Here is a 12,898-nt window from a genome sequence, read left to right on the forward strand (position 1 = left end):
TTTTGCAGTGTTTTCAGCCTTTTTCAACATTTTTCAACTTTTTGCAGTGTTTTCAGCCTTTTTCAACATTTTTGAACTTTTTGCAGCGCTTTCAACCTTTTTCAACATTTTTTAACTTTTTGCAGTGTTTTCTACCTTTTTCAACATTTTTCAACTTTTTGCAGTGTTTTCAACCTTTTTCAACATTTTCAAGTTTTTTTGAGTGTTTTCAACCTTTTTTTTAAACTTTTTCAACTTTTTGCAGTGTTTTCAACATTTTTCAACCTCATTCAACCTTTTTGAACTTTTTGCAGTGTTTTCAGCCTTTTTCAACATTTTTCAACTTTTTGCAGTGTTTTTAGCCTTTTTCAACATTTTTGAACTTTTTGCAGCGCTTTCAACCTTTTTCAACATTTTTTAACTTTTTGCAGTGTTTTCAACCTTTTTCAACTTTTTGCAGTGTTTTGAAGCTTTTTCAGCTTTTTTCAACTTTTTGCAATGTTTTCAACCTTTTTCAACTTTTTGGAGTCTTTTCAACCTTTATTAACCCTTTTCGACTTTTTGCCATGTTTACAAAGTTTTTCAACCTTTTTCAACTTTGTTTCAGGGTTTTTCACCTTTTCTTATTCAGTTTTTCTGCATTACAGTTTAACATTTTCAGCTCAGCATTCACACTTGCAGTTTCTTCAGGAACTGCAAATTTTTTCTAGTTGTGTGAATGCTGAAGGCATTCACACCTTTGTTTTCCTGTTTCTTTATTATTATTCTGTATTCTTCCGCCGTTTTTTGACACTTAACTCCTTTTACATTTTTTGTCCGATTTGAACCATTCAAGTATCAAAATGTTCAGCTTTTTAAGGACATTCCTGCTATGTTCTAGCTTTTTAAAACCTTTTAAACTTTTTGAAATATTTCAACTTTTGTGCAACTTTTTGCCCCATGTTAACGGATGGAGATTTTTTCAAACTTTGAAACCCTTCAACTCCTTCAAATCTTAACCGATTTTAACCATTCAACTTTTAAAATATTCAACTTTTTAAACCCTTTCTTAAACCTTTTTCAACTTTTTAAAGCTTTTTAAACTTTTAAAAATATTTTAACTTTTTAAAATTATTTTTAACATTGAAGTGGATGGAAAAACCCTTCAACTGACCTTTCAACTCCTTCAATTTTGAACCCTTAAAACTTTGTCATACTTTCACATAGAAAAGTCATTTAACTTTTAAAATGTAGGCATTCTTATCCTCTCTTCAGGTATGTTATATCATTGCAAGATCTTTTACCAAATTTAAACTGTGAGCCTTCAAGTACGGAGAGAATTTCAGCCGTTTTTGGAGTTCACAATGGGTGTGTATTGGAAAAGCTAGAGTGGGAGATTCGAATTTAGAGTGGGGGAGGCTCTGAATTTTAACCAAAAAAAAATTATTTTCTCGTCCGTACGGCCACATTTCTGGCTCAATCTGCACAATAACCCCTCAAAACGTAGGAATTTTTCTTGTGACCCGTACAATTGAGTCACTTTGTCTCTATCTCAAACGGTTCCCTCTCCAGAGGCATTTGTTTGAGGAGAGTGCAGAATTTTCTCCCATCCGCTCCAATGCATTTTCGAGACGCCTGAATCCAAAACTTCACTCGTGTTCGCACAATCGCCGTGGCTGAATGGATGATCCTACAGACATGATTCCTGCACCATTAAATTCATGAAAGGCTTCTGATTCTGACTGTGTGAAAATCTTTTTCAATTTCACCTTTCGGTCCCCGAGAAATGCCATTTCTTCAACCATGCGCACTCCATTAAAAAGTGCTGATTCACTGTCATGGCTGCTGTGCAGCTGGTCTCCATAACAACAGACACACCTGTTGTGCTGCTGCTGCTTGATTAGTCTGGATTTTTCCATTAAGACTGGAGCTCTATTGATCCTCTGTTACTCTGACACTGACTCCACTGCTCCTTCTACCTCTATCAACTTTTTTAAGTTTTTGCAGTGTTTTCAAAGTTTTTCAACCTTTTTAAACTTTTTTTATAGTGCTTTCAAACTTTTTCAACCCTTTTCAACTTTATGACAGTGTTTTCAAACTTTTTCAACCTTTTTCAACTTCTGTAGTGTTTTCAAATGTTTTCAACCTATTTCAACTTTTTCAGTGTCTTCAAACTTTTTCAACCTTTTTCAACTTTTTGCAGTGTTTTTTCACACTTTTTCAACATTTTTTCAGCGTTCTCAACCTCTTTCAACCTTTTTCAACTTTTTTCAAGTTTTTGCATCGGTTTCAACATTTTTCAACCTTATTCAACTTTTTGCAGTGTTTTCGAACTTTTCAACCTTTTTCAACTTTTTTCAACATTTTGCAGTGTTTTCAACCTTTATCAACCTTTTTTCAACTTTTTGCAGTGTTTTCAAACTTTTTCAACACTTTTCAACTTTTTTCTAACTTTTTACAGTGGTTTCAAACTTTTTCAACCTTTTTCAACCCTATTTCAAGTTTTTGCAGTGTTTTCAAACTTTTACAACCTTTTTGCAGTGTTTTCAACCCTTTTCAACTTCTTTACAGTGTTTTTAAACTTTTCCAACACTTTTCAACTTTTTTGCAGTGTTTTCAAACTTTGTCAACCTTTTTTTTAAATTCTTTCAATTTTTTGCAGTGTTTTCAAACTTTTACAACCTTTTTCAACTTTTTGCAGTGTTTTTAAACTTTCTCAACCTTTTCGACTTTTTGCAGTTTTTTCTACCTTTTTCAACTTTTTTCAACTTTTTACAGTGTTTTCAAACTTCTTAAATCTTTATCAACTTGTTGCTATGTTTTCCAACTTTTTCCAACTTTTTGCAGTGTTTTCAAGCTTTATCAACTTTTTTCAACTTTCTGCAGTGTTTTTAAACTTTCTCAACCTTTTTCAACTTTTTGCAGTGTTTTCAAACTTTTTTAACCTTTTTCAACTTTTTGCAGCATGATTTGTTAACCTTTGTCAACATATTCAGAACTTTTTGCAGTGTTTTCAAACTGTTTTTCTTCAGTGTTTTTAAACTTTATAACCCTTTAACTCCTTCAAATCTTAACTGATTTTAACCATTCAACTTTTGAACTATTTACTTTTTTAAACCCTTTCTTCAACCTTTTTAAACTCTTTCAACTTTTTTCAACTTTCTGAAAAATTTCAGCTTTTTGAAATTATTTTTAACATTGAATTGGATGGAAAAACCCTTCAACTGACAGTTCAACTCCTTCAACTTTGAACCATAATAACTTTGTTATACTTTCACATTGACATGTAATTTTACTTGCAAAACGTTGGCATTTTTGTCCTCTATTTAGGTATGTAATATCATTTCAAGATGTTTAACCCAGTTTAAACTGTGAGCTTTCAAGTATGGAGAGAATTTCAGCCGTATTTGGAGTTTACAATGAGTGTGTATTGGAAAAGTGTGTGTGTGTGTGTGTGTGTGTGTGTGTGTGTGTGTGTCAGTCTGTCTGTGTGCTGTGTGTGTGTCTCTGTGATGTGTGTGTGTCTGTCTCTGTGTGGTGTGTGTGTGTGTGTGTGTCAGTCTGTCTCTGTGTGTGGCATGCGAGTCGGTCTGTCTGTGGTTTGTCAGTCTGTGTGTGTGTGATGTGTGTACGTGTGTGTCAGTGTTTACAGATTATTTAAACTATGTTTAAAAACCACACTTTTTAACCTTTTTACTTCTTCTATCAACTCTATTTATGGTTTCAGTCTTTCATAGATATGGCAAAATTTTTAATACAGCTTTTATGACAGTGGAGCGCTCTGTCCCGGTGAGCTGCTGCCGCTGAGGATGTCTCTGCTGCTGGCTCACCGGGACGGAGCGCTCTACGGCTTTAAACGTTCACGCGCCGCGTCCCGTGGAGCCAATGCAGGATGCTCTCTGTTTGGACGTTGTTGACATTTATGTCCCACGTGTCCACAATCAAAGCTGACAGACAGACTGTCTATCCAGTTTCCTCCAGAGTGCGATCTGGGTCACTCAGGAACATCAAGCTCTGTCGGCAGAGCAGCATCGTGATGTTTACAGCCCAGTGATTCCACTGAAAGCAGCTCATAACATTAATATGTCCCATCTGGCTCCTATGTCCAGGAGCACCTGTCCACAGAGGACCGGGGCTCAGCCTCCACCCCAGACCTGTCTGATGCTCAGAGACAGTGAGCGCTCTGCAGGGAGGGACACCATGAGTCCTCCAACAGAAACTATGAGAAAAGTGACTGTGCTCCCTTAAAACTACAAGTGATGAATAAAACACCTGTTAACTTTACACAAAGAACCCAGACAGTGGAAAAACACTTTAAAGGTATGTTGGAGGATTTGCCACAGATTTCGTACAACATGGCATATTTGCCATTTTTGGAGCACTGCGCATGCGCGGCTCCCTCCCCATGAGGACTGTGGGAGCGCGCACGTCAGCCGCATGTCAGTTTGTTTACATCCACGCACTGGAGCATCGTCTTTCCGCATATGATTGAAACGCATTTGTAATCATGTCGGACTCTTCTTCCAATCATACATAAGAATACCATCCGTACAGCAGTGTCTGTTTATGCAGCAGAAACACATTAGAATGGGATAATAAGCATGTTACCTGTCCAGCAGAAACTTCCCCACGTCGTGATCAGTCCTAAATCCCGTTTGTGCTTTGAATGTCCGCCACTTCGTAAAGGAATCTCCCAGTAAAACACAAGTTTTGCCCTTCTTTTCTATGGCCTTTCTTCTATCCTCTGGGAGCTTCCTTTCATTTGGAGACCTGTTTTATCCAATAATATGAAGAGCGGGGGGGGGGGGGGGGGGACTGCTCATACTTCGACGCGCAGACTGGGAGCAAATATATAATATACCGGGAGAGCAGGCGCGGGGGGGCTTGTGACTGCCGGCCCGGAACACACCGGCCGTTCGGAAAACCTCCCGAACCTCCCGGTGGCCCTGTTCGGAGGTGTTCACGGGGGGAACAAGCCGCTTCTGCGGCTTCTGTTTCTGCTATGGTTGCTCCTGCTGCATGTCACTTCCTAAACAATGCGCGGCTCAAAACAAGCGCACGCACAGAGGCGGCGACTCGACATGATACGTCATCACGCAAATGCGTTCCCACATTGATTGGCATTATGACTGCCCAATCACAAGTTGGAACCATACAATTCGGATTGGTCTAAGGATCCTCCAGTATACCTTTAATATGTAGAAATATCAATCAACGCTCAAACTACTCCAAACACAACACCTCTCTCTCTCTCTCTCTCTCTCTCGCTCACTCTGTCTTAGTCTGTCTCTGAGATGTGTGTGCGTGTGCATGTGTGTTCCTCATTAGCTTTGTGTGAAAGAAAAAGTAATGCACAGCATACATTCATCTATTTTCTGAGTCAAAAATAAAAAACTGTATATTTGTAGATGCAAGATGAACATGTTTTTTTTATTTTATTAAATTTTATCCATCTTCGGTATCATCACGATATTTTATTGAACCAGAAAAACTTTATTTGATTGAAAAAAGCTCAGAAGTTGAACTTCACGGCTGACGCTCTGTTGTCCGGAGCGTCCCTGAACGCACCGCGCTCCGTCAGCCTGTCACTCCGCTGCTACAGCTGAGAGGTAAGTCCGCTGCTCCTCTGAAAAACTCCATCAAAACTCGGTTTAAACTTCATAAAACAGCGTGTGTCTCGCTTCCACTGACTTCAGAGAGCCTCTCCAGTCTCTGGGGTCTCTCTTGGGTCGAATGAATGAGAGTTATGTTGTCTTTAAAAGTGTGTTTGATGATATCAATGACGGCTAACGCTCTAGCTAACATTAGCTGCTAGCAGAAGCTAAGTGGCTAACATGAAGCCAGCTTGGTGGTGTTAATTAATGTTTGAGGTGTGTTAAAGTGTTCATTGCTGTCTCTAAAGCTTAGCTTCATTGTGAGCTTTTCTCACCAGCTGCTGTTGTTAACATGAGCTGTGAACAGTAAGGCTTGAAGTAGATGTAGCATGACTCAGCAGTTTTCTTCATCAGTTTCCTGCTGACCAGAGGTTTAATTCATGTCTCTCTTCACACAGAGAACTGTGTTGGTCTGCTGGTTGTTGGTGAGTGTCAAACTTCACACACATGACTGTTTCATAGTATTTAAGTTATTTTTATTCAAATAGAGACATATTTTCAGTGTCTGCTCTGTGTGGCTCAGTGAGTCCATCCTGCTTCAACACACCTGCTGCAGCAACAGGCTGTTAGTGGCTCTGCTGGGAGCTGCTGAGGACACAGTCGTTAGACTCAGGTGTGTTGAAGCAGAGACTGAGCTGGAAGCTGCTGGATAGAGGCTCTGCAGGAACAGGGCCAGGGAACACTGGTGTGGACCAGGAAGAGAAACAGTTTCTCTCTGGGATCAAGAAAGTATTGTCTTCTATTGAACCACTGAGCACATTTCATCCTCTTTCTGTACTGCAACAAAAAAATAATCCCAAGTATGAGATAGAAATACAGATTATGTTAATTAAATTACTTAAATCTAATGAGCATATGTCTATGCAAGAAATATATTTTATTGGAGAAGAATTGTTGAAATAAGATTTTTAAATGTAAAAATTTGTCTGACAAGTATTCAAAAGAGTTGAAGCACTTTTTTAAATAAAGCTTATTTTTAGATTAAAAAAAATAAATAAATAGTAAACTATAAACAATTGATTCTGGTTTTTTTTAAAGAAATGTTCTTATTTCTATATTCGCCCAGCTGAAACAGGATTGGGTGACCTCTTATTTTGCTTAAAAAATTAAAAAACAAAAACTGTACCTCTACCTTTTAATTTTAACTTTAACTAAGATTTTGAGGAATTATTTGTTTCTTCACAATATAACTCTTTTTATAAATCACTGCTCAGCATTTTGGCTGAGATCCAGTTTGTGTGAAATCTATTTTTGAGCAGTAATCTGTCTCTGTTGTTATTAGTGAAGCTTCTTCCAAGGTTTTAGTGATGTTTACTTAATAGAAAAGTTTCTCTTCGAACAGTAAAGGAAGATTTCTTATGAATGTCTGGTTCATAAAGCTACTCTGTGGCCCATTAAAGTGACTGTATCCTGCTTTTTTAGCAAGTCCAAACCCTAGAAATGGCATTAACATGGTAATAGTTTATTTTTGGTGCTAAGTTAAAGTAATTTTGTGTGAACTAAAAGATTTTCTGGGGCTAATTGTGAAACCCGGAAGAGAAAACGCTCTGTTTCACTGAAATCCCGCCTCCCCCCCTGTGGACTTTGACTGACAGCTACTTCAACCAATCAGCGCTTCAAAACAAATACGCTGGCTAGCTTTAGCTCTTTAGCTCTAGCTTCTCTACACGCAAAGACACACGAAAACGTCTTTTCCTGTTAGAAACTCACCAAGCGCAGATCCTTCAGACCCTTCAGACCCTTCAGACTCTTGCTCTTGCTTGATTGTCGCTTTCAGACGATGGTTAAAGTTTATCTCTGTAATCAGAGTTACAAAAAGCGGCAACGCTGATTGCCGAGGGCCTGCGGGAGGGGGGGTGCTCGGGGGAGCCATCTTGTCCGTGTGATGTCAATGTGGGACAGCAGAGAGTTTTCACGGTGGGGGAGGGGCTGCCTCTCTGAGCAGCACAAATGCAAGGAAAGCTCAAACACACAGGCACGAAGGACAAAAACGCTTTGGGGTGTTTTTGATGAGTACATAACTATATAACAAGGTTAAAACATACAAAAAGTGAATTTTGCATGATACAGCCCCTTTAATAAGTCTGGATGTTTTTACAATGTCTCTAGGAGGATTTGTGAAATAAAACTGTAAATTACATATATATTTTTTGTTTGAAAACTAAAAATAAGAAATAGAAGATGAAATCGTTCCAGAACCTCATAAATACTTGAATCCTGTGTCAACACTGAGCATGTGTGATCATATGAGTTGTGAGGAAAGTTGTCTGGTTTCTCTTTTATGATGTTGCTTATGTTTTAAGTCAGTTGTTCTATTTTGAATGAATTCCTTTTGTATGATTCTTATTTCAAGCTACTCGTCTTGTTACTGAGTCTTGAAACACGTTTGAAAGACAGGAGAAATAACAGTTTTTTAGTCTGTTATAAGATCCCCAGCCTAACAGAGACTACAAAGTTATGTTCAATCAATCTTTACTGATTAAGCACCTTTCATACAACAAAAGCAACAGCATTTCAAAAAATAAGATGAAACTTATTGGTCTCATGATGGGAAGAAAAGAAAAAGAAGAAAAAAAATGACAACATTAAAACATAAACCCAACCCTCCCACCCACAATATGTACAGTATTTACAGTATATACAGCATACAAACGTGCACACACACACAGACACACAGACACAGACACAGACACACACACACACACACACACACACACACACACACACACACACACACACACACACACACACACACACACACACATTCAGAGGAGCCACATGCAGGTACCACGCAGACACACATGCAGCACACCCCCTCCGACACACACGCTGTCTGTGTGACTGACAGGACTGTTGGGGTGTTAATCAAAAACAAACCAATCATGTGCCAGGCATGGTTTAATTCAGTGCAAGATTTTACATCGCACTCACTGGACCAAACGTAAACTCTCTCGTATTTTTCCTACCGTGACTTCAGACTGTGTCTGCTGTCATCAGTCACCTGCAAATTCAATACATGGTCATGTCCATGCCTTCAATCCTACTGGACTCAGATTTTTTTTCAGTGTTGTCGACTGTTCTTCAAGTACTTCTTAACCTAGATCCACTATGAGCATTATTTGGAACACTCTCTGAAACTCTGAACTTGTCTAAATTGAAACCAGATCTCGCTGCTTTTCTTACATTATTAGCAAGAAGGATAATCTTATTGTGCTGGAAGTCCCCATCGCCTCCACAGTTTGAAGCATGGCTTAGAGACATTCTACACTTCAGTGGAAATATTTCCATTATTTTGTGAAAACCACAATAAAAATATCTTTGAAAAAAACAAACAAAAAAAACAAAAACAAACCAATCATCTTTTGTCCTCCTGTCATGCTGCTGGCCTGAAAGACAGCTTAAAAAAATTTCAGGGAGTGGCAACAGAGTGGCAGCAGGTAGACAGAAAAAAAAAAACAAAAAAAATAAACGAACCCCGACATGCAGCCAACAGGCCAAACATGGAGTGGCGCATTAGGAAGCCTCCCAGCATTATTTAATCCTTCGAACAAACACCACGTCCTCTGGCTCCAGCTCTTACTGCTGCTCTCCTGACCACACAGAAGTGTTTTACAGCGGCAACTGGTTCACTGGTACTAAGAACTCACTGGTTGACGTGTTGCAGGTATCGGTTGCTGTCATGAGCCAATATTTAACAAGTACAGCAAAATAGGCCAGTATCAGTGTGAGTACATCCCCAGAGAAGACTCTACTGCAACGTACATGTCCTCACCTGAAAGTGGGGATCAGACTACTGTTACAAATGGACAAACCACAGTTCTGTCAAAGGTCAAACAATCTGTTAAAATCGCTTCATTTGCTCCATTATACTGTAAAATCGGGGACCTTAAATGATTCAACAACTTTTAAAATGAGCTAAATCCTCCCTTACATCTAAAAATCACATTTTAAATCTTGGAACGTGTCAAAGAATGATCAGTGAGAGCATGAATTCTGGGTTGTTTTCATGGTTTTGCCTTCAGTGACAGATTGTTCTGATCATTTTGTCTGCTGGTTCTGCTGTTTCCTTAAACAGTCACTTCTTTGTATCTGTCCTGCAGGTACCCGGATCTACTCCCTCCCATCTTCACTGAAGACCTCTTCTCCTCTACATTTCTGTCTTGCTGTCCATCTCCCCTGTCCCTCTCCTCTGTCCCCCTCTGTCTCAAACCAATCTCTGTCTTTCCTATCATTCTCCTGCTCTGTCTGAACCAATCCTATCTTTCCTGTCATTCTCCTCCTCTGTCCATCTCCTCTGTCTAGCTGTCCATCTCCTCTGTCCCTCTCCTCTGTCCCACTCTGCCTGGTTTTTTGTTTTATTTTTGGTCAAAAGTGACTTGACTCATAAATTTTTTCCAGTCAAGCCTGTGTGTCGACCTACTCAATTTATTGGGAACACGCCTCAGTCGACTTCTCAATTTATTGGGGCCGTTGTGAAATTTGGGGACTCGTTCAATTTTTTGAGTCCCACCCGAGAGACCTGGTGGTCCTCCAACGAATGATTGGGATAAACCTGCAGGAAATCCCACCTGCGCATTCATTTGAGAAATACTGAAAAGCAATACTGTGATTCCTGTTTGTGTGTTGACACCTCAGCGTTGTCAGTCAATTGTTGAGTGTTTCCTGTTGTGAATCTGGTAACGTTGTTTGGAGTGTCTCTCTACATCTGCTTCACTTCATTATATTTTAGGTTTGCCTGTGAAAATGCCTCGCTGTAACAAGAGATCTGAAGCTCAGAAACGTCGGTTCCAGCAGCAGACTGGATCCCATGGTGCAACTCCTCAGTCAGCAGAAGGTTCTGCTGATCTCTGTGACAATATGGCGGCTGTGGTGCTGAATCCTGAAGAAGTCAAAGATGTGAGCAGTGATGTGATGATGACCCCATGTGATGAAGGTAATGTGATAACAGAACTGCCTTCTGAGATTCGACTGTGTGCTTCCCGCAGCCAGAGTTCTGCCAGGTATGGTGACAATGGAAACAAACAGTGTACTTGTAACTCTCTGACATTTCTGGCTTTCCTCCATGAGAACGAGATGATCTCAAAAGCAGACCTGGACCTGGTTCTGGATAAAGGGAATGTTTTATATCAACAGGTTATTAACACCCCGGACATCCACACTGATGGTTCTGGACATTTGGCCTCTGATCAACTCCCTAACCTCGTTCCTTCTCGCAGCTCGACTCTCACAGCTGATCTCTCCCTACTTCCTTACAATGGCAGCTTTGGAAACCCACCAGATGGATATATTGATACCTACCTTTCCCTGTCTTCCAGGCTGAACTGTTTGACTGATGATGTGCAGTATGCTCTGTTGATCATGACGAGGTTGTGTATTGCAGTGTTCAGGACTCCCAGTGGCAGATATGGCTTCTTTGATCCTCACTCCAGAAAAGATGATGGTTCAAAGAAAGAGGCTGGAACAGCTGTGATGGTGACGTTCAAACATCTCCAAGACATGGTGAATCGACTCCTGCGCTGCTACAGAGAGCATGGCGCCTCATCCACGACTGAATATGAGTTCAAACCTCTGACGTTTGTCAGCATCAGACCTGTAAGTCCACAACCTGCTGCTTCACACTCTGTACAGACACCTGTTGTTGATGAATCAAACTCACACAGTCTGAACACAACTGCATCTGAGGTTTATTTAGAAAGCAGTTCAAGTCAAGTGTCAGTGTCCCTGAATGAACAAGTTGATGTCCCTTCAGTCCAAACAGAAAATGACAGACCAGCTGTGGTGAAAGAAACATCTGATAAACTGTCAAAACATAGTAAACATGAAAGAAGAAAGATTCAGAGAAGGTTGGCTTCAGGAAAGAATTCCCTCAGAAAAGATGATCGGAATCGTAAACATAGAGAGAAGTATGCTTCAAACCCAACATACAGAGAAAGTAAAAAGTGTCATTCCAGAAGAACTTATGAAAATGAAACACTGAAAGAGAAAAAGAGAAATCAATCGATAAAGTCATACAGAAACAGTGCTGCTGTCAGACAAAAACACAGAGAATTCATGAGAAATTTCTACAGAAACAGTGACGTCGTCCGTCAGAAGAAAAGGCAGTACATCAGAGACCAGTACAGAAATAATCCTGTATTCCAGCAGAAACAGAGACAATACATCACGTCACAATATAAAGACTCTGAGGTCTTCAGACAACGGCAGAAAACTTATATGATACAACGTTATTTCCAGGACCAAACATTCAGAAGGAAACACAGGTTGATAATGAGAAAGATCATGCAAGAGCGGTATCGAAATAATGAGGCGTTTAGAGCAATGCACAGAATGAGATGTGCTTTGAAGATAAGACGTAAATACCGTCAGATTCACCGACAACCACAGCAACAAGACAACAGTTTGATTGGACAGGCCATATCCATTTTCAGGTCTCAGATCAAGGCTGGACCAACATTTGTATGCACCGTGTGTCATAAAGCTTCATTTCCAAATCAAGTCAAAGTTTGTACCAGAACAAGGTATTTGAAAAATCCTAACTTGGTGGCAGCTTGTCTCACTGGAAAGTTTGTTCATCACTGTAATGAGAGCTGCAGAAGTGAAGAACAGTGCAAAGTTCCTGATGAGAGGAAGAAAGAGTGGATCTGTCATACCTGCCATGATCACCTGAGACGTGGAGCCATGCCCTCCCTGGCTATACACAATAACCTGGAGCTTGTTGACATCCCAGCAGAGCTGTCAGACTTGAACATATTAGAGAGACATCTGATCAGCAAGTGCATTCCTTTTGCTAAGATCATTCCTCTTCCTAAAGGCAGACAGAGTGCAATCCGTGGAAATGTGGTGTGTGTCCCATCTGAGATCCAGGAAACAGTTGAAGCTTTGCCCAGACTGAGAAGTGAAGCCCAGATAATGAGAGTGAAGCTGAAGAGACGCCTGTGTTACCGAGGACATCAGCTCTTCCAGACTGTCACCTGGTCTAAACTGATGCAGGCCCTGCATAAACTCAAACAGATTCACCCACAGTATTCTGAAATCACTATCAGAGATGAAGCTGAGCTGTGTGACCCCACCCTGCCTGATGATGATGATGATGAAGGGATGGAGGAGGAGTTTGATGAAGCAGACTTGATGGAGATTGACAGGTTTGAGAAAGATGCTCTGTGTGAAAATGAGGCTGAGGATGGTTTAGATGTTCTGTCGTGTGATGGTGAAGAACCAGAGAACAGACCTGAAGAACAGCAGGAAGGTGACATGCCCAATGGTGGCTTTGCTCTGGAATCTTGTCT

This window comes from Salarias fasciatus, unplaced genomic scaffold (genome assembly GCF_902148845.1).
Source record: "Salarias fasciatus unplaced genomic scaffold, fSalaFa1.1, whole genome shotgun sequence".
NCBI classification, from domain to species: Eukaryota; Metazoa; Chordata; class Actinopteri; order Blenniiformes; family Blenniidae; genus Salarias; species Salarias fasciatus.